Here is a 23,352-nt window from a genome sequence, read left to right as displayed (position 1 = left end):
TCAGAATGTGTTCTATATTTTCACTACAGTGTGATATAAATTGTATTGATTACTGCCAGTCATAGAAAAGTTTGAAAGCTATTAATAAAATTTCCCTCTAAAGAAGGGTCTTCCCCTTTTTTCTATAACTTTTGTCTGTAGCCCCATTCTTTGCCCCTCTTTTCTCTTTGGACAAAGTTTGCATTACTTAGCCCAAGCAAATCAGCTAATTCAGAGTTGTTATTCAGCCTCACAATCAGGAGGTCCATTATCACCCGTGCATAGGTACACTAATCTGCCAGTCAGTGTTACCCATGGGTCAGCCCTACCTATGACAGTAGGAAAGTTGAGCCAGTAGCCACGGATTTACTACCATGGGAAAGACATGACTCATAGTCAAGACTGCTCCAGATGGGAAATCAATGGAAGCTGGTGAGGCCCCCAGGGAATAGGTGGGGCCCAGTGGTAGGGAGTGATACATGATTTGGGCAGGATACTGCCCACCACTGCCCACCCAGAACTGCTTGCAGCCTTTTATGGTATTGGAAACTTGTATGAGAGCAAGTTTTCCTCACTTTTTCCCTTAAAGGAGAGGGTAGTTTCAACCCCTAAAGGTAATGGTCATTTGTAATCTCTTAAAAAGACGTAAAGAGGGTTTGCAAAACAAGCTACCGTTATCATACTGAAGCTAATCCTAGGTTTGTAATTGACATTCATCATCTCTTACTTCCATAGTCCATTCCAGATTCTCCAAATCTTTTGCTAGAAGTTCTGGTGATCTGGGTCCCATGCCTGGGGGAATAGGAGCATCCATGATCTAGACCTTATTACTGAGCAGTCTGAGCCCTTAGTTGCCTTTTCCTGGTTGGCCTGTGGTTGCTGCCATTGCTTATTTACAATTAGCTGGGCACAAAAGCACCTAGAGTTGCCCCAGTGCATGGCCAGGGTCGTGGATACACTCCTCCACACCCCCATTGTGAAACCACAGCCAGAGATCCTCATTCAATATAGCAACTCATTTCTTTTTTTTTCCCTCAGTTTTATTCATAAATATTTGACATACAACACTGTCATCATTATGACATAATGACTTGACATATGTACATATTGCAAAACGATGACCACAGTAAGTGTAGTTAACATACATCATTTCATATAGTTAAATTTTTTTTCTTATGATGAGAAATTTAGGATCTACTCTCTTAGGAACTTTCAAATAAATAACTCTTTTCTTTCTCTGTGGATCTACTGACACAAGTAGCCCAAAGTGCTAAGTGGTGGTTGCAATTCCTTCTGCAGTAGAACTCTTACTATGAACTTCAGTCGAAGCAATCCCTCAGTGTCTGACCAACACCTCTGTTGGTTAAGTCACCTAAAATCATAGCTGTTTGTTAATACTTTAGCAGTGGTTAAATGGGACACAAGTGTTTGATTGGGAATGAAGGAGAGAAAAGGGAAGAGGAAGAGAGAAGAAAGGGAGCTGGAAAGAGAAATAGGCGTTGACAGAATAAGTGCAGATGGGTCTTGTTCATATTTTAAATGTATTTCACAGTCTGGGGCCTCTCACATGTCCCATCTGATTACAAAGTACAGATTCAGATTCGTGATTGTTCCAAGTTTTAATAGGAATACTTCCTTGAAGGAATGCTAAAAAGTTTTGGCATATAAAATTTCTTTGGCATCTAGAGGTTATTGATATCATTCCTGGAGGTATTAGATTAGATGAGTAGCACATGAAGTCTGAGAAACTACAGAGGGAATATGTCTACTCCCAAAGACATGTGGTTGACCTGAAAACATTTCCCAGGTGTTCTGTCTTCAGCATTTCTAAGGAACAAAACAAAACCACTCCAAGAGCTAGGCCCACACTGCCAAATCCATGGACTTAGTTTTCTTGGTCTTGTCTTTCTCTTAATTCCACTCTCGAGGAGCACAACCATGTATCTCTAAGCAGTGCCCCCAACACACACTCAAAAATGCCCCCATTCAGTTTCTTCTCCACCTCAGTAGGGGGTCAGCGGTTAATTAGAATAAACTCAAAAAAAAGTTTTGGGCTTAAGAATTTTAAATAACAATAATATAAACTCCTCTACCCTCCCCTGGTGGAAATGGATTAACCATTAAAAACACAATTGCCGGGCTTCCCTTGTGGCGCAGTGGTTAAGAATCTGCCTGCCAATGCAAGGGACACAGGTTCGAGCCCTGGTCTGGGAAGATCCCACATGCCTGTGCGCCGCAACTACTGAGCCTGTGCTCTAGAGCCTGAGAGCCACAACGACTGAAGCCCGCGCGCCTAAAGCCAGTGCTCCACAGCAAGAAAGCCACCACAATGAGAAGCCCGCACGCAGCAACAAAGACCCAATGCAGCCAAAACTAAATAAATATATAAATACATTTATTTAAAAAAACAAAAATCAAAGAAACCACAATTGCCTGGTTATCTCCTGGAAATGAGAGAAAATTTATTCTCCAAGCTTAGATCAAATGGGTACCCTAGTTTAAGCAGGGAACTTAGTACACAACCAGATAGACACACATATACAGTATATTCTACACATTTTTTTCTATAATCTGCTTCAGAGCGTTTGCACTTGCTATTTCTCTGTTTGGAATATTCTCAACAGGATTTTTTCATGACTGTGTTCTTTAAATTCTTCAGATTTTCTGAACATTACTCTTCAGGAGATTATTCATTGATACGCTAGATAAATCATGTGTTCTATCAATCTCTATACAATCCCAAGTATTATCTACTTTATAATCCTTATGAGTATCTAACTGTTCATTTATTTATTCATTCATTCATTTATTCATGTGTTTATATGTTTATAGTCTCCCTCAAAAGAAAAATAAACTCATCAAAGGAAAGTATTCTATTGGGTTGGTACACAAGTACATGAATCTCTAGGGCCTAGCTTAGTGTTTGGCACACAGAAAAACTCAATAAATACTTAATACATGGAACATAAATTTTATAGTATTTAATGAAACATAAGAACAAAGGGGATTGAGGATATAGGGCATCTAAAAGTGATGGTTCCCCTTTCTATCAGTTGCTATATAGATATCTTAAAATATGTTCCTACTGGGAGAATTTATGTTACTCAAAAGTATATGTCAATGTATATACAAATATCAAGAGTTATATTAAAAGGTGCATTTCACATTCAGTTAGTTAACCAGTTATGGAAGAAATATTGTGAATATCACAAAGTATCCAGAAATAAAAATAGTTTACATTGGGATTTGAAATCAATTATAGGATCTGGTGTGAGGCATTTATACCAACTCACGCCACACTCCACTGTATTTTACTTTATCAAGCTTTTAATTTATTACTGAGATGTTGGATGATTATTTCAGAAAAGTGCTAGGTGACAGGAAGAAATTATTTTAAATTGCAGCAGAAATTTTTAAATTGCAGCAGATCATTCATAAAGGGGATAATCTACATGTAGATAATTGAGAGTTGGCTGAAGATAAATGTTTCTAATTTTGATGGTGTCTTTCAGAAAGTAGCACTCATAATATTCATCAGGTTGAAGGACCTTCATTTTAATACAATTCCTGTATGCTATCATATTTTTCCAATCCATTTCACAGGAAAAGTGTCCATTGTTATAAAGATATATTGTTTGTATGGCTAGGTATATCACTGTCACACGATTAACCTTCAAGTATTACGAATACCATTGCCAGACTAAGGGAGATTGAAATCAAAACATTTTAACTATTCTTGTTATTTTTGGTATATAAATTAGGTAAGGTTCTTTTAGTATGACAAAAAAAGAAAGGAAAAAACCACTTGCCCTTTTTTCTCTTAACGCATTTTCTCCTTTTGCTCCCTATTCTCCTCCTCACCCCTACACGACTAAAATATCCTAGATTTAAAAAATTATATCATAGAAAATAGTCTCTATACATTCTTGGAACAAGGTACATAGATTATATGCACAATAATGACACTGAACCATTGAATAGCTCTTAGAATACCAAACTGTATTACTACATATGATATCAGACATCTTTATCTTAGCCTGGTAGAAAATTATATTCTGACCTAGCATTTATAATATTAATTCACATTTGTTGTCACATTGAAGTACTAATGTCTAGGATTGGCCATATCCATCACATTATTTTATAAACTAAATTAATTATTAATTTAACCTCTAGCAATACCCATATTAATTTTATTGCAAATGGTACATGCCACTTTCAGAATAAAGTGTGTTATCAGTCAGAAAGTGCAAGTTTTCAAGAAGGTCAAACACACTACTCATTGTTTCATTCAGTAGAAGAATTATATGCAATGCTGTATTTTTTTAAATGTTGCATGAGAATTGTTTTCAAAGAGGAAAAAAATAATGTGAATGAATAATATTGCACAAAACACTTGTTGCTTAAATACTATCTTCTGATGACATTTTTATTTATATCACCCTATGGTGTTTTCTTCATATATGCTTCTACAGACTACTTTTTGATGTTCCGCCATTTACTTTTGGGAAGTTCAGGTTGGCTTTCAACATATTCCACTTCTGGAATGTGTGTCTTAAGATATGCATGTCGTTTACCAATACTGAAGTTTGTACACAGAGCATTGGGGACCCTCTGTCATAACTGATCTCTAGATACATGAAGACCTTTTTCACTGCTCCATCAGCCATTCAATTCACAACACTGCACTCCTATCATCATTCACTATCACGAAATAAAATTTGCTTTAATACTAGGCTTTATATATCTGCAGACATGAATTTGTTTCTGTTGACAAAACAAATAACGATTATGCTGAGATGTCATGATAGCATTTTAAAAGATAAAAGGAAAAATAGTTATGAGCAAATTTCAGGTTAGAAGAAAAATAATATAAAACCCTCTACAGCTATGTGCAATAAAAAGGACCAAAATGGGAAAATATATTCTTTATTATCATCTTCAGCAAGGTATTAAAATCAAGAGAGAACTTTGTTAGATATCCAAAACCTACACAACTATTTGCTTAACCAGGCCATTGAGTGGTGGATGGAAATGAAGAGGCACTTGGCTTGTTTACTTTTTGAAGGTAACTTAATCATGCAGCCATTATTGACTGGTTTCCAAATATGGTATATGACAACCATATGTGATTATGACTTATGAAAAAAATACCTCATGATGATTGTATAAAATGTGTTCTGAACAGAAGAGTTTAAAAAATAAAATATACCAAAATCGAGAGATATCCAAAACTTAAGTCAATATTTTCCTCTGTGGTTCTTCTCTACCATTTAAAAATGTGCCAAAGAATAAAATACACACTAAGAAATGTGGCAGAGACGGTTGGTGCTCACCAAATATTCTAGATGCTTCCTGATATTCCCAGTTCTCTCTTGAGGTGAGGTCTTTCCTTCACTGACAGAACATGTGCCTGGTTTTCCTGTCCTTTGTTCTCTCTTTTCAGACTATATAGATTAAACCTGTTCTATTTAGCCACTCGGTGTTGGATTTCCTCAAGACACTTTCCTAAACATTTTTTTTTTCTCACTGTCCCCTCTCTACCTGGGCCATCTTACCATCCCTACAGCTTCAGTGGCCACATAAAGCTTTCTGTCTTTAGCCACATTCTCTTCTCTGTAATAGTCCATTTCCTATTCAATATCTCCTCTACGTCTGAAGGAAATCTCAGGCTCACCTCTTCCCAAAGAGAACTCATCATTATCTTACCCCACAATTGGCTTATCACCTTTTATCCTGTTGCATATACCTGAAATCCAAGAATCATTTTTTACCCACTTTTCACTTATTCCCATACCCCACAGTCAAACCATCACCATTTTTAATATTACCACAAAATATATCTTAAATATGTCTACTCTCAGTCTCCATCAACCTAGGTGAAGATAACAACAATGGCGAAGGTGAAGCTGATAATGATGATAATGACTACTAACATTTATTGACTTATCGAGTACTTAATATATGTCAGGTACTGTGAAGTTTGTACTGTGATAACCTACTGGCAAGGTATCCTAACAGGCTCTCTAGCCATTCTTCAATTCATTCTCCACACTAAAGTAAGAATAATATTATTGAGAGAAAATGTTGGTATCACCCTGCTTTTCAGAACCACCTAATGAGTTTCAGATGCTATTATTTTTTTCTTCCAGTTTTATTGAGATATAATTGACACACAGCACTGTATAAGTTTAAGGGGTACAGCATAATGATTTGACCTATATACATCATGAAATGATTATCACAATAAGTTTAATGAGCATCCACCATCTCATACAGATATTTTTCCTTGTGATGAAAACTCTTAGGATTGCTCTCCTAACAACTTTCATACATAACATACAGCAGTGTTCATTATATTTATCAGGTTGTACATCACATCCCTAGTACTTATTTATCTTATAACTGGAAGTTTGCCATTAGAATAAATACAAAGTCTATTATACGGCTGGCAAGGCTTATACGACTTCACCCCTACTTACCTTTCTTGAGCCTTGACTCATATGTCACCCCCTCTCATCCCTTTCCATTATGCTCCATCTCTTATCTTCTTTTAATTCCCTGATTGTGTAATTCATCCGTGTGCTTACTGTTCATTCTTTGTTAATATAGAATGGCTGTTCCCACTGACTCAACTTAATTAACTACTAATCATCTTTGAGACCTCTCTAATTAGTCCTCTGTCAGCTCCTGCTATCCATGACTAGACCTGACCCCATAGGTGTCTACTGGTTTCCTTTCTTCTACACTAGTTACCTCGGTGGTTTAATGAGAAGATGTGATTGATTTTATCTCCCTCCACTAGATTGTAAGATTCGTGAGACAAGGAAGCTTGGCTTTTTCTGCTCACCTTTTTCATAGCTGTCAGGGTTCAATTCACATCTGCTGGATGAATGAATAAAGAAAGGAAGGACGAAAAATATGTACTCTTGCAACTAAGCCTAGACTGCTTGCTTTTGCCTACCACTCCCTCCATACCCAAATCCAGTGAGATGTCAGGGAATCATGTCCTGTAGATCATATCTCTTAGATCTTCTCCATTCCACTGTCTTAATTCAAGCCCTCATCATATTCATCTGAATTTCTGAAATAACTAGTATTGCTGCTTCTCAGGTTTTGTTCTCTTTTACCATTCATATCACAACTGAGGTGATTTCCCTAAAACATGGCCAGATTTAAAATCTTTAAGTGGATCCTATTTCAGTTATCTAATGCTATGTAACAAACCTGCCCAAACCTTAATGACTTAAATATTTATTATTATCTCTCATGACCCTGTGGGTTATTGACAAGGCTCATCTGCACAGTTCTTGCTTGGGGTGCCTTACAGGGCTGCATTTGGCGAGGATTAGTCATCTGAAGTCTCCGGTGGGCTGGACAACCCAAGGTGGCTCACTATATGATTTGCTACTGTGACCAGGAGCTCAGCTTGGGCTATTGACTGGATCACCTACAGTGGCCTCTCTATGTGGCTTCCCATAACCATGACTGCTTAGAACCATGGTTCTAAGAAGAAGCATATGAAGAGGTAGCTCTCCAGGAGACCTAGGTAGGAGCCATAAGAGTTCTTTACAACCCAGCCTTAGAAGGAACATGGCATGACTTTGCATTCTTTTTAGCTAAAAGTGAGTCACCACATCCATTCATATTAAAGAGAAAGGTTGGTGAAAGAATGTGAATACTGGGAGGGATGGTTCTTTTGAGGACCATCTTTGGAGATGCTACAATCTCCACAGCTTCGCTTAACAAACGTCACTGGCACTTCATAATCTCGCCCCTGCCTACACCTCTAGTCTTAGCCTTTACCCCGATCCCATACCCATTTGCTCATACATACTCTTCACAGAATGAATTTATTTCCCTGAGTACAATAAACATACAGTTTTATGCCACCAAGCCTTCTTATATGCTTTCCAAGATGCTTTGTTTTTTATTTGCTAGTTTTATCTAACTTGTTCTTTAGAATACAAATAAAGAAGTTCTTACCCTTTATGAGAAACTTCTCTAACACTCCTCCAGATGTTTTATATTCCCATTGCAACCTGTGAATACCTGTATCCTCAGATACTGTAATCATTTAAAGTTACTTAAGGGCATCAATCATCTATTAGCCAATTTTATATGAAGAGGTCACATCAGGTAGTAGGGCAACCAATAAGTTCTTGCAGCATGGATAAATAAAAGCACTTATTTTACTCCTAGGCTATGCACATTTCTAAAGCTACTTATGGTAGATTTAATTTTCAGTCTTTCCCAGTATATGTATCACTTCACTATATGAGCATATTTCTCTTTCCAATGGCTCAACAATAAGCTTTGAATTGTACATAAAATACAAGGGAAACATTGTAACTATCAGTAATATACTGCATTGGTTGCCTGATATGAAGGTTATTCTGTATAATTCCAACAAAGACTCACATAACTAAAGGCTGTGATTCTTCTCATGGTTTTATGAAAATTCATGCTATTACATACAAAATGGAAGTTTTGCATAATTCTCAAAAAATCTTAAAGCAAATCTATTTTTAATTCACATAATGACAGCTCTCATCAGATTAATAATATTAAGTGTCTAAAAGTGCAGTATTTCTCTGTGATTTGATACAGTGTATGTATGTGTGTCTGTCTTTCCATGATTTTGTGTGTGTGTGTGTGTGTGTGTGTGTGTGTGTATTTCTTCTTCCATAAAGCTGCCACATTTCACATCATCAGTTAAGTCAGTGGAAAATATATATGTGTCACTATTCAGCAGAATTGGTGATGATTACTTTCTATTTAATTTTTATTATAATAGGACAATCAGTCAAATATCTTCTATTGATATAAATATTTTCAGAAATTTCTGTTTTTTCTAAGTTCAATAGTTTTTAAGTTTTTAGTATAATTTCACTTGCAGAATTGGATAGTGGATTTAAATATAATAATAATGTGAGAAACAGGTGCAGACTTATAAAATAAATTTGTTATGAGCAGGAATAACTAATATAAATCTCATCCTATTATCTGTATATGTCATATTAATAAATAAAAATTGGACTTGCACATTTCTGCAGCCACTACATTGATTTTATAAATAGCATGTCAATTGCTTTAATAACTATATTATTGAGCTAATTTTTTATTATTTTTGAATAAAATTATTTAAAAACATTTTTTACCCAATTGAGAGAAAGATTAACTTTAAATGCTCAGATATGACTTTTTTAATCATATAATCTCTTCAAAATGCTTCAGTTTAATTGGTCTTATATGGAAAAACAAAGAACCTTGAAAGGCATCAGATTAAGGTCACAGGTCAGTGTTCAAGCAAAATAGAGCTGGGCTACCAAATGATTTCCTGTTATTAAGCCGATAAATCAGAGCAACGTTGATAGATGTGAACACTGGGACAGTATGTCAGTCTCATGAAAAAAAAAAAAAATGCTGAGCAGATACTGGTGATCAATGCTGTCAGAGTCTTGAAAATAAAAATTTTAAAAAGGTCTGAGAAAGCACTGAAAAGGCTAACAGTGGTGTTTACATATCCGAAAATGCAGTTTTCGTATGATTTAACTTAAAAGAAGGCTTCCTATGGCTTCACAATGAACTAAACTGAAGAATTTTCGAAATGAATGCAACTTGTTATGAAGGAGCACACGTCGACACTCCACATCCATTTGGACCTACTCCCACAGGCATCCAAAGCCCATTCTAGACCCCAAGTCTTCTTACGTCGTCGTTTTCTTCTCCATGTAACTTAGCTTCTTGTCAGCTCCTCATATGCTATTTCTGCCCACCCTCCAGGCAGGCCTTGTTGAATCTGCCTCTTTTGAGGTTTTCCATGAGTGTCCTACTCAATAGGAGGAGCTCTTCTTTGACCAAGTAAAATAATGCTTATTTAATATGATCTGTTTGACATTTAATGAATTCACTCTTAAATGCTTACCTAACTAATCCTTTTTACTATCAATAAATATTTTCTATACGTCTACCTTTTAGACTCTAGTAATAAACAAATAGGATAGAATTTCTGCCTTCAGAAGATTTACATCTAGCAAGTGATTTTTAAGTTTTGGGAGTCAGCATTCCCTTTGAGAGTGTAACTGGAACAGTGGCAACTTTCCCCAGAAAAATTTATTCACCTAAAATTTAGCACAGAAATTCAGAGGATGCAGTCATTATAATCTTGAAAGGGGAGTGAGAGGATACTCCCCAGGTAACATTTTTAATTCTGTTTTGTAAAAGTCATAAACTCTTTCCAACTGAGGAAGTATTGAGTGGTTATCTAGGGGGATATAAAAAAATAGCACAAGAAAAGGAAGAAGTGTGAAAAAGAATGGGACATAAAGGAAACATTAAGATTTTTCATGAGGCAGGAGGGTGGTATGAACTTAGGTTGCATTTATATGTTGGAACAAGATGATTTATTTACTTGCTAACATGTCAAGCCTGTTTTGGGGAATAGATATCTCACCTTCCTAAGAGAATTACCATTTTTCTACTCCCTAAGGAGTTTCAGCATGTTCTTCTTTCACATGTTTCAGTAAGTTTAAGCACCTCGTATGTAGTGCTTTGCAAATATAAAATATTAAACTGAGAGTTGGCTAAGAAAGAATGGGAGGGAAGGAAGGGAGAATGTTATAGAGTTAGTTGATCTGCAGAGTTCTGGGAAGGATAAACAAAGAGATAATTGAATTACAAATGATATTATACTAGGCCAATTATGTGTAAGTATAGGTTATTTTAATAGGATGATAGAAATAAAGAGAATTAGTTTCATGTCATTTTATAAGAAGTGCAGTAAATGAAAATATTTTTCTTGTAACAGCAGTTTAGTTTTGTTGGAAATAAAATTATCAAGTATAACTACGGGGTTCTAAATTAATCCTAGTTAAATGACATAATATTTTATACTGGTAAAATATGAAAATATTTATACTAGTAAAATATAAAATATTTATAAGAATATTTCTATTATAATTTCCATGATGACACAGGAGTATGTTTTTGTCCAGTTACCTCTTGAATTCCTACATATGTTAAATCACACAGTAGACATTTATTTCATAAATATTTATTGAGAGACTACTGAGGAGATCCAAGCCCTATTCTGGGTGGTGAGAGAATAGCAAGAAGAGAATAAAGTCCCTCTTCTCAAGGGGGCATGTTAGAGAACAGGAACATATCAATCAATCAATAAATGTATAATATGTGTGATGATGAATGTGCTATAAAACGTCAGAATGTATCAGTCAGGCATTGTTACACAAAACAGTGGTTATGTATCAATCACTAAAATCTCATCAGTGTCCTGCAGCTATAAGCATTTATTTGACCCAAGTGTCTGGAGTCAGCTGGACATAACTGAGGTTTGAGCTGGGTACCGCTAAGACTTCAGCTGGGCTCGCTCATGGGTTTCCTGATGGGAGGCTGATCAAACTAGGCAGGGCTCAACTGGGGCTCGACTAAGATAGTTGAGCTGGGACGTCTCTGCCCCACATTTCTCTCACCCTCCTCTTAGAGTCAACAGGCTATGGGCACGTTCTTCACACGGCAATGTCAGACGTGCAACAGCTCAAACCCAACCCTGCAGGCCATTGAAAGTTCTCCTTGCGTCATGTCAGCCTAAACAAGTAAAAAGGCCAAAACACAAGAGAGTTCAGTTTGCCCATGAAGATGGGAAAATGAAGAGTGAATATAAAAAAATAGCTAATCTACTGTATAGCATAAAGAAAAATAGAGAGTTATGGGGTATGTCACTATAAATAGGGTGGTCAGGGCCATGTTCACTGGTAAGGTGACATTGGAGTAGAGGAGCAAAGTGGGAAAGTAAGACATGGGAATATCTCAGGGGAAAAGGTGTAAAGCTGAGAGAACAGTCATTTTCACATCTCTAAAGTAGGAGCATGTGTGTCTTTTTCAGGTACAGCAAGGAAGAAGTATAGCCAGATTTGAATGAGTGTGAAGTAAAGGGAGAGGCAATGAGGCTGAGGAGAAATACTAACCAAATCATGTGCAGTCAAATGAGGATGCTGGGTTTATTCTTGGTGAGATGGGACACTACAAGACATTTAAAAAAAAAAAAAAAAGACTGCTGTTACCTGACTTACACTTTAAAAGGATCACTTTGGCAATGAGTTTTGAAATCTTTTATATTAAATATATTCTATTTTACTTGTAAAAAAAACCCTCAACTAGGAAATAAACTTGTGTGTGGGGATGGGAGGGCATGAAATGTGTGTTATGTGTATTTGGATCCTTACTAAATAACGTGTATCCAAATGTCACCTTAAAATATTTAGTTAAAAAATAAATAAATACAAAAAAATAAAAAATAAATAAAATATTTAGTTACTCAAAATAAATTCGTACCAATTTTATTCTACAAACATATGAAGTAACCTAAATAAGAACATGATTAAAGAGAAGTTTCATTACAATATTAGAGAGGCTACACTCACAGCGTCACTCTTAGGTTGAATACTACAACAGAATTAATCCTCTCAGAGGGGCAAGGGAAGACCATTCCCATTTTAGCCTTTAGTCAACTTGCCTTACCTAAGGCTCTTCCTTTTTTAACTGATTCTTCACGTCTTTCAAAGCTATTTCTTAATTTTGTTCTTGCTCCTTTTTTTCCCCTAAATCTAGCCTGGAGATTTCAGCATGGAAATAATTTTGCTCATGACATACTCATGAATGATTTAGCTTAACTTGAGCTGTTTTTTTTCCCTTCCTGGATTTTTATGGCTTTGTTGTTGAAAGCTGAGGGGTAAAACCCTTGCCTCATAGATCCACCTACCTTCCCCTCTCATGATGTAAGAAACAATACCTGTCTATTGAAACAGTTCTCTTTTTATTAGGAGGACTGTGGCATCTGTGCTTACTCGCTGGACAGATTATTGATTTGGGCTGTTGCTTATTTGAAGAAATGTCTTATAGATAAAATTTAGCCATTGCTGTGTTCCTTCACTGTCTCGCTATGTAAACCCAGGGTGTCTGGGAGATGCTGTGGCATTTTCTGTCACTATGGGCATAAGTTTGCAAGCACAGGCTTCAAAGGGGCTACTTCCAAATGGACAGAGGCTAACAGTAAGATTGAGCTACTTTAAGGTGAACCTTGGAAATGTCTTGATGCGTCTAAGAGCCAGGCTCCCCATGGCATATTTACCAACATACGTTTTTATCACACTTAATATAATGGATGTTCTTGAAAATAATGAAAAATTGTTTTATATAACATTTCAGGAGGTAGGAAAACTCCAGATGATATCCATCACAGCTAATGCAAAAGAATGGTGCCCACTGGCATTGTATAGTGTGGTAGCCCAAATGATTACATCAACAGAACATGGACTTTGCAGTCAGACAGTACTGGGTTCAAATTCTAGCCTCACAGCTTACTAGCCATATGACCTTAGTCAAGCTGCCCAACCTTAGCTATAAAAATGCAAGTAATCATGTCTACTTCCTGGGGGTATCTGAAAGTAACTTACAATAATTATGCATAGAGACTGTTCTCTTAGCTGTTGTAAATAAGTTCTCAAAGAAGATAAATTCTTTTACTGCTGATCCTTAATCACAAATGTTAACCAATGCCTCTATTTTTTGTTTTTTGTTTTTTTAATGAAAGATGGCATTTAGGATTTTTTGTTGTTTAGTTAAGGCAGTAGTTAAAAGATTAAGAAAAAGAATATTTTTCTTATTAATTTGTTACTTTGTGATGATAATAAGCACTGCTCATCCCAAATTATTAAACAGGAGATAGTTATATCAATTCTTTTTGTGATTATAAGCACCCTACTCTTTGTGTAGCTTATGAAACATTAAATAATATATTAGAACAAGCAATTACTGAAAAAAGAATGCTGAAAAAAGAATAAACCTAAAGTTTTACAACAAAATATATATTGTTGTATATGAAATCAAATTCCGTAGGGAAAGATCAAATTAATATTTTTATTATTGAAAAAGAAAGTCTTCCTACTCCTGGTATCTCTGATAGATTATTTTAGAATTACCTTTAAACATACCTATTTTTCCTTAATTTTTAAGAAAGTGCCAACTACTGTCAATCTTTATTTTAAAACTGGTACCTTTTGCCACTCAAAGTTATACGAAGTCTTCAAAGCTCCTAGGTCCCAATTCCTTTCCTTCCTGGTGACTGGTTGCATTCAAGTTCATCAGATATCCCTGTTGTTGCAGTTTCTTATGTTTAACTACTGAAGAAATACCCAAAGGTTTTTAAAAACTTTTCCTCTAAAGTCTTCCATCCCCTTTCACATTATTTGGCAGAAACTTGAAGAGAGAATTTATAAATATGTAATGCATCATCATTCAGCAATTTTACTCTTACAATAAACATTATTTCTCCATTCAAAAGATTTGTCAGTCTCTCCCTAAGTTTATTCCCCCAGTCAGATAAATAGCTGCTTGTTCTAGCAATTTATAGTAAATGATCCCTTAGCAATGGTCATATAAGATTAGATATTAATTGTGCTAGATGTTCGTTAAAAAGTTACATTCTAATATAAACTAAGATTTGTCTAACTCCACACACTTTAGCCAGAAAGTTTCTTTAAAACAGAGATATAGTAGCTTTAATATCATTGTGTCTTCACAGCATGGAGAAATGGTCTCGGCTTGTGTCACGATGACCTCGTTCTCACCTGCCATCGTGTGCATCGGGCAATCCTTTCACATCTTAAGGAATTATTTTTTTAGGTTCACAGTATAGAATTTCCTTTAAAAATACCATGTGCAAAAGCAGCATAGCTTCTTTAATGGTATTCATGAAGGTAAATTTTAGTAGATGCTGGGAATTCTATAATATTACAGAATGGTTCATAAAATATTGCCATCTGCTATACCAAGTAACAGTTCATTTTTACTGGTTTTAAAATGGCTGTGCTTTCATGTGTTTGGATTTTTGCCTAAGCTTCAAGTTCCCTCTGAAAGCTACTTCTGACCTCTGCCTGAGGAAATGTGAAAATCTGCCTTTCCTATCTTGCTTTATAAGCTTCAGTGAGAGAATGTAAATGGACTCAATACATTGTGCGAGATTTTACCAGAAAAATCTCTCACATACTGCCTGCATGGCTGGTTCTGTTTACAACATTTCCAGTTTATACTGGAGTAACCACTTGTAAAAGAAATTGCCCCAAGTGCTAGTGCTGAAGACAGACATTTATAGAGTAGTATGCTGTCAGCAGAAGACAGAGGCTTTTATCACAGAATTTTTGCAAAACTGTGATATGGACATTCCACACAGAATACAGGATAGAATATAAGCTTCAGAGCTGGAAATTATTCTAATCCAACAATTTGCTAAGAGATGAAAGTGAGCCCCAGAGGGGTCTTTAGTGACTTGCCCAGGGTCTTACTTTTAGGAGTAGACAGTATCCAACTTCAGATAAAATGTCCTTTTTGTAAAAATCAGATTTTAAAGGAGTTTTTGTCATAAAGTGAAACTCTGACTCTATGTGCACACAGTTATTTTCAGTTGTTAGGATGTTGGCTGAAACCATCAAATGAGTAAATAAAGTTGATCATTGGTGACTACATAGATTTTTATTGGCAGAATCAAAATAAAGAACAACAAGATAAAAGCAAATTAAAAAAAGAAGAAGAAAATGAAGAAAGAGGGGGAAGAGATGAAAGAGAACAGAGAGTAGGGAAAGCAAAAGAAGGAGGTGAAGGAGGAGGAGGGAAGGAGGCAGCACCAACAGGCACAGCTCGTAGGACAAGACTCAAAACTGTGAATTCCTCCAAATTGTGGCCATCACATTCCATACAGTTTTCAGCTGTTTTCCCTTCTATTCCTGAGTATCTATTTAATTGATTACGTATTCACCTGTCTTTTCTCCCTTGCTCTCCTAGACCTTCTCATATACATTCTCAGAATATCCCCTTTAAGAAAGTGACTTTACATTACAGTGTATTTTGAAGCTCAGCCCTGCTGACTGCCTCTGGATGAATGAGCCTTGAGTGCCCTTGGGTTACATTGCTTTTCTCCTTCTTAGTTTCCTCGTATACACCTCTGACGGGAACCCTATAATACACTTACCCAAAACATGGGCTTCCCTTGTCGTGTAATGGAATAATACTTTCAGCGAATAAAAATATAAATATCCTATTGGAACATTTCCAGTAAGAACAGATGTTCAGGCAGATTTATTGGTTATCACAAGGGACTTATAACTTCTCAATTTTTGATTGAGGGAATATGCAAACACATTATTTAAACTGTAAATTTGATACGTTTTCTACAAAATTATTAAATCTCTCAAGTAGCCCCGAACCAATTTATTTTGTCCAGTGCTCTCTATCTAGATGAAGCATCTGCAGTGTTGACTGGATGTGTCCAAAGATAGGAGGTATGAGGGAGGAAACACGTCTCAACCACCCGACAGTTTTCACTTCGCGTTGTCATGGTTTTTGAAATTGATGTTGGCTCAGAGGCATCTTTTTCTAAAATGTGAACATTCAAACCGTCTCATGCATTAGTGTGTATTAGTTTAGGTAGATTGCTTTCTTCATTCCACATAAATGAGATCACCTGCCTTGAGTAAATGGAAATTGTAATCACATGAGACGAAAGGAAAGCCATGAGGAATTAGGTGAAGGAACAATTCTGAAACTGAATTTCCTCCAGGGAGTAGAAGGTCCAGACGGAGGCATCACTCTATTGGAAGTTTAAAGCAGAAGAAGGCATTGAGCAACTGAAACAGGAGAAGACAGTAAGCTCTGTCGTTATTTAATGTGCCTGACGGAGTACAAGGTTATAGACATGCACTGTACATATATCTATATCTTTATAGCATTTAATGGATGCTATATGAATAAGTCAATGAATGAGTGAGGACAATATGAATGAATCAAAGGAGATTCCAGCATAGCTGTGGAAGAACAGTGGCTCTCAAAGTTTGCAACAGCATCACTTAGGAGCTTGTTAGAAATGCAGATTCTTGGATCCCACCCCAACTGTACTGAGCCAGAAACTCTGTGGGTGGGACACAGCAATCCATGTTTCAACAAGTCATGCAAATGATTCTCATATGGGTTCAAGTTTGAGAGCCACTGAGAAAGAGTAAAAGTCAAGAGCGTCACTCCAGGCAGAGATTGACCAGAGGTTGCAGGGAGATGGCCAGGGGTGGGTGGAGGGGGTGGGAGGTTAGGACAGCCTCATTCAAAGAGCATGAAGGTCTCCAAGAAGGTGAGTCCTTCTTGATCCAGGCAGAATGCAAACAGTTTCTGTTCTTAGCAAATGTACCTTCAGTGCCACTGTCTGGGGGACTTCCAGGATGTCCAAGCATGACAGCATCATTTATGCTGCATATGAGGCTAACTCTGGTTGGGCATCTGAATCTTACTGAATTTTCCAAGGCCTTCGTGAGCTGGGCCCCCTAGTCATTTGAACTTGCGTAACACAAAGCAAATCAGATGGGCACATGTGTAACGTGGCAGCTACCCAAAGTTAAACTGATTGCATCAAGCAGATTTATATTTAAGGCCCACAGACTTCAGCTAAATTTGGTGACCATAGAAAGAAAGTCTTGTTTATTTATACAATGGTACTTGTGTAGGAAGTGCCAAATCTCAGAAGCTGCCCAGTAAACCCCTACTAAAACCACTATTTTCAAGTTTCCCTGATGGTGACCCTAATTAATAGCCAACATAGAGTCACTCTGTACAGATATGCTTTTATTTCCTGTCATTGTTTTCAAAGCAAGATGAATGTTTTTCCTCATGGAAAAATTAAATATTTCCACTTCAGAAAAGCTGACAAAAATATGATTGATATAGCCAATTATTAGAATCTTAGAATGGCCCTCTGAGGACTTGTGCTTCCATGAATGTTAGAGTTTATCATTGCCATCCAGAACAGCCAGCATGAGTATGTGAGTTAGTTACATTATTTTATGCAAATAACCATTAGAGCCTTTTTCTAAGCCCTTATTTCTTCAACAAGACAGAGTTTCAATTTACTATTAGAAAGAAAATTTGTCCCCTACAAATTGTACTGTACATCATAATTGCCCATTAATGCAATTTTCCTTTACTGATCACAGCTGTAGATTTTTCAAAAGGTTAGGTAACTGACTAATTTGATGCCAAGTATCTTATCTCTAGAGACTTAGGTTAAGAAATGTCACTTTGATTGTCTCCATGGCAAGTCATGTCATATATGAACAACTTTATCTCACTGTTTAATTTGACCCAATTTTCCATATTGCTTAATAAGTACATTACAGTGAATCAGTGATCTATTATCCAAGGAATTATGAAGCTTATGGGTTATCTTCCATTGCACCTGCTTTAATCAGCATATTGCCTTGGGTATTATGGACACTTTATCCTTTAATAAAAGAATTGTTAATATCTTCATCTGCAATTTCAAGACATTTGTAAAATTAGGTCAGCTGGATTTTATGTAAAGTTTATCACCAACTCAGTTACTTAATGTGATGTTTTCAGGAATAATTCCAACGTTTCCAACATCCTCAAATTAATATTTTCGTTAAACAAATTATCAGTATTTGAAATGGTAAATTTCATTCAAGGATATAGACAGAAACACGTTAAGTTACTTCCGTGCTGTATCTGACACTATTTTATTGGCTTTTTTGTTAATTTTCAAAAGTTAATGCTGATAGGAACTATAGTGTTTATGGCCCTGTATAAAGATATTTTAAAATTGTTTCTAGAAATAATTTGCTGAAAGATATGATAGCATAAGTTTTTTGAGCTTATAGAATAATTCCTTTGTTTTGTATATGCTCTTTTCTACCAGTAGCACATTAGCTCTCATTGTTAATAAGGATTAATTATACCTTCTTCATACAAGTCACATATGTAACCAGTGTATAGATACTGGATATGGAACTACCATATGCTGAATCCATATCATCTTTACCAGAAAGTCAAAGTCTACATCATACATTTGAACTTATTCTGATTCAAAATACACCAGTTGAAGTATTTGCTGTGTGGTGGGGAACATGTTACATGGTAGGAACGTACGGCCCTTATTCTCAACGAGCTCACAGTCAAGTGGGGAATTTACATTGCAACGTGGGAAACTTCACAGAGATGCGGTAATCAGCAATTAAAATCAAAACACTTCTTTTTCCCAAGGATAAGTTGAAATTAGTGAATTTTAATTTTCCAACAGGTATAGGTTAAATTTCCTAAAACCTAGAACAAAAATACCTGCAGTGCTGAGGAACTGGATATTTGTATTAGGTTATCCAATTTAGATGTATGCTGACATTACACCCAATACTTTTGTGTCTCTAACTTATCATTTCAAGTGTTAGACAGTGAGTTCTTTATTGGTATATCCCCACAGGCTAGCAAGGAAACATTTTATCTAATTTAGTGATAGTCAAAGGAAAGAGGAAAAGGATAAAAGAAACAGATTTCTGTCTTAAAGATAATTTTGCTAATATTGATGGTAAAATTCTGTGTCCTATTCACAGGCAACATTTTCACTTATTCATGTCTCTTAAAAGGGCCCTTATTTCCACATCATTTACTCAAGCTAACTTAATATAAGGAAGCGATACACCAGTTGGCCCCTCCACAAAACATGAAAAGATCTTCGCCTCACTTGTTGCTTTAACTACTTTCTGGAATCTTTTGAATCTGCTTTGAAAAATAGGTATCATCTATTTTTCTGATCAAAAGTTACAGATCTCTGCTTTTTTCTAAAATGCCTTTCGAAGGTAAGGGTTGATAACTGAAGTAAAACTGTTAGAACTCTAGTTCCAATTACACTTTTGTAGTGATTACCATTCTTAATTCCATAACCTCTCACCAGGCCAAATCATGGAAGAGTAGAAAGAATATCAGATGTCACTCTTCAGATGTGGTTTGAGCTTCAGCTCTGTCACTCTCCAGCTACGTAACTGTGGGCAAGTCATTGTCTCGTTCCATTTCCTGTCTGTTAATTGTAAAATTGCAAAATAAGCCCTATGTTATCACCAGAGGCTGCAGGGAGAATCAAGTGGCATAACACATGTGAATCTGCTTTATGGACTTCAAAGTGTTATATAAATAGATGTAGCTTTTGGCTGGGAAGGACTTTGCAACCACTAGGGAGTTATCAAATGAACAGATGATATTGGAACTGTTCTCTGAAGAGATAAATGTCCAGGTTCTAGATCTTGTACAGATAGTCTGTAAGACGAGGGGCATATCATCAGTGCCCCTCATCAAAGGGGCATTGATGATATGCCCCTTTCTAGGCTAATTACCTGTGCTTATGCAAAGAGATTTTTATCCTTCATATATAAGACTGAAGTACATTGAGTTATGACAGTTTTGAATTGCATTGGTGACTTATATGGAACACACATCCTTTATGTAAGGGAGGTTAGGCCTTTGAGGTTTTTTGCACAGATTTTCTAACGAATATTTTCCAAAAATATGTTTACTCAGAAAATCTCTGGTTATGTGATAAAGAAAACTCATATATCTTTGAAATGTCTTATGATGACATTTGGCAAGGATCAGTGAAAGTCTTCTCAAATATTAGAAAAATCAAAATAAACGTATGAGGGCAAATTCTAAAGGGTGGTCTGTTTTAGCAGTTTTCTGAATCTCAGAATGATAGCCACTATCTGTTATTCTTAGAAAGAGAATGTATGATATTATCATTCTTTCATGCTTTGGTATTTCACTTTTGACAACAATGTATTTATCTTGTGAACAGAAAATATGGGATCTATTTAGTGTATGATCCACGCCTCAAAGATTTTTATGTTCAAATTATAATGGTTGCACAATACTAATTAAGGTAATGTATTGCAATTGAAAATAAGGGGGGGGGGACTTATGAAACATTATGAAGTTTAACGCATTAGGATGTCTCCAGATTTTAATCATTGATTCAAAGAAATAAGTACAAGTAAAATTATTGGCAGAGAATCGTGCCACAATACAAAACCTCAGACACAAGGAGTAATATGAATTGTATCCCAACAAATTTTGAAGAATTTCAAGAAAGAAATTGAAATGATGACAGTGATAATTTCAAGAGATTATCATATACACACTGAAAACAGCAGGAGGAAAGACTAGAAGCAGAAGGAAATTAGAAGATGGCAACCAATATTTGGGGACAGAGAAGATAACAGATGAAAGAGATTTTTATGAGGTTATGTTCACAGAGTGATTGGATATCCAGATGAGGGGAGAGAGGAGTTAAGATGCTTTCAGGAATGCTAGCTTCCCCAGAAAGTGTAATTATAACATGCATAGGTCTGTGGCTTTCAAGAAAATACATAACAGGAGATTCAGATCTATAAGGCATGAGAATATGTTAGAAATGAAAAGTTGGGACTGGATCAGCCTAGATAATAAAAGTATAACAGAAGGGGTAAGTACCAAGGAGAAAATCTAATCAGAGTAAAGGAACCCACAGCAAAGTTGAAGAAGTTTAGCAAGAGAGGATAAGACAACCAGAGAGGAGGGGGTACTTTGTGTCAAATGTTTCTATTGGGTCAAAAGAAATAAGGATTGAGAAACTTCCATTAAATGAAAAGTTGGAGAGATTTTTTTGGTAGCCTTGGCAAGGGTATATTCCTGGGTTGATATGGGTAGGAAAAAAATGGTGGATTGAGAAGAGAATGAGAGATGGGAAAATAGAGAAATATAGAGTAGAAGAGATGGGGGAGTGAGAGAGAGAGATTTGGAAGTAAACAAGAGATTTGGTGTTGGGGGAACTTGGGTTTGATTCATTAATGATACTTGGATTGATTTTTTTTTTTCTTCTTGAGATCACAAGAGAGAGGATTAGGATTAGGGCTGAGGTGATTGATAGAGCAAATTTCTAGTGAGGTAGAAAGAGATGAATTAAAGGCACATACTTTAATCTCAGGAGGACAGATATCACTTCTATGAAAATAGGAAAGAAGGCCACTTCGCCATTTTGTTGGTCACCCTCCCAGGCCTGGAAATTTTGTGAACTCCGAAATCCTGAAGTTTCCAGATTTCTCAACAACTCTTAAGATCCCGGTTTCCCACCTTCCCAGAAGCAGACTTATATCTTCACAGGTCTCTATATCTTTTAAACAAAGCAGAAAATGAACAAACCCAGCTGTGTGGCTGACAGGGTCTTGGTGATCTGGCCGGGTATCAGGCCTGTGCCTCTGAGGTGGGAGGGCTAAGTTCAGGACATTGGTCCACCAGAGACCTCACAGCTCCAGGTAATATCAAATGGCGAAAGCTGTCCCAGAGATCTCCATCTCAATGCTAAGACCCAGCTCCATTCAATGACCAGCAAGCTACAGTGCTGGACACCCTATGCCAAACAACTAGCAAGACAGGAACACAACCCCATCCATTAGGAGAGAGGCTGCCTAAAATCATAATAAGGTCACAGACACCCCAAAACACAACACCAGACGCAGTCCTGCCCACCAGAAAGACAAGACCCAGCCTCATCCACCAGAACACAGGCACTAGTCCCCTCCACAAATGACAATGAAAACACGACAACCCAAAACCTATGGGATGCCACAAAGGCAGTTCTAAGAGGGAATTTTATAGCAATAAATGCTACCTCAAGAAACAAGAAACATCTCAAATAAACAACCTATCCATACACCTAAAGCAATTAGAGAAAGAAGAACAAAAAACCCCCAAAGTTAGCAGAAGGAAAGAAATCATAAAGATCAGATCAGAAATAAATGAAAAAGAAATGAGGGAAACAGTACCAAAGATCAATAAAGCTAAAAGCTGGTTCTTTGAGAAGATTAACAAAATTGATAAACCATTAGCCAGACTCATCAAGAAAAAAAGGGAAAAGACTCAAATCAATAGAATTAGAAATGAAAAAGGAGAAGTAACAACTGACACTGCAGAAATACAAAGGATCATGAGAAATTACTACAAGCAACTATACACCAATAAAATGGACAACCTGGAAGAAATGGACAAATTCTTAGAAAAGCGCAACCTTCCGAGACTGAACCAGGAAGAAATAGAAAATATAAACAGACCAATCACAAGTACTGAAATTGAGACTGTGATTAAAAATCTTCCAACAAACAAAAGCCCAGGACCTGATGGCTTCACAGGTGAATTCTATCAAACATTTAGAGAAGAGCTAACACCTATCCTCCTCAAACTCTTCCAAAATATAGCAGAGGGAGGAACACTCCCAAACTCATTCTATGAGGCTGCAATCACCCCGATACCAAAACCAGACAAAGATGTCACGAAGAAAGAAAACTACAGGCCAATATCACTGATGAACATAGATGCAAAAAATCCTCAACAAAATACTAGCAAACAGAATCCAACAGCACATTAAAAGGATCATACACCATGGTCAAGTGGGGTTTACCCCAGGAATGCAAGGATTCTTCAATATACGCAAATCAATCA

Source organism: Eschrichtius robustus, chromosome 6 (genome assembly GCF_028021215.1).
Source record: "Eschrichtius robustus isolate mEscRob2 chromosome 6, mEscRob2.pri, whole genome shotgun sequence".
Lineage (NCBI taxonomy): Eukaryota > Metazoa > Chordata > Mammalia > Artiodactyla > Eschrichtiidae > Eschrichtius > Eschrichtius robustus.
Note: the sequence above shows the minus strand (reverse complement) of the source record.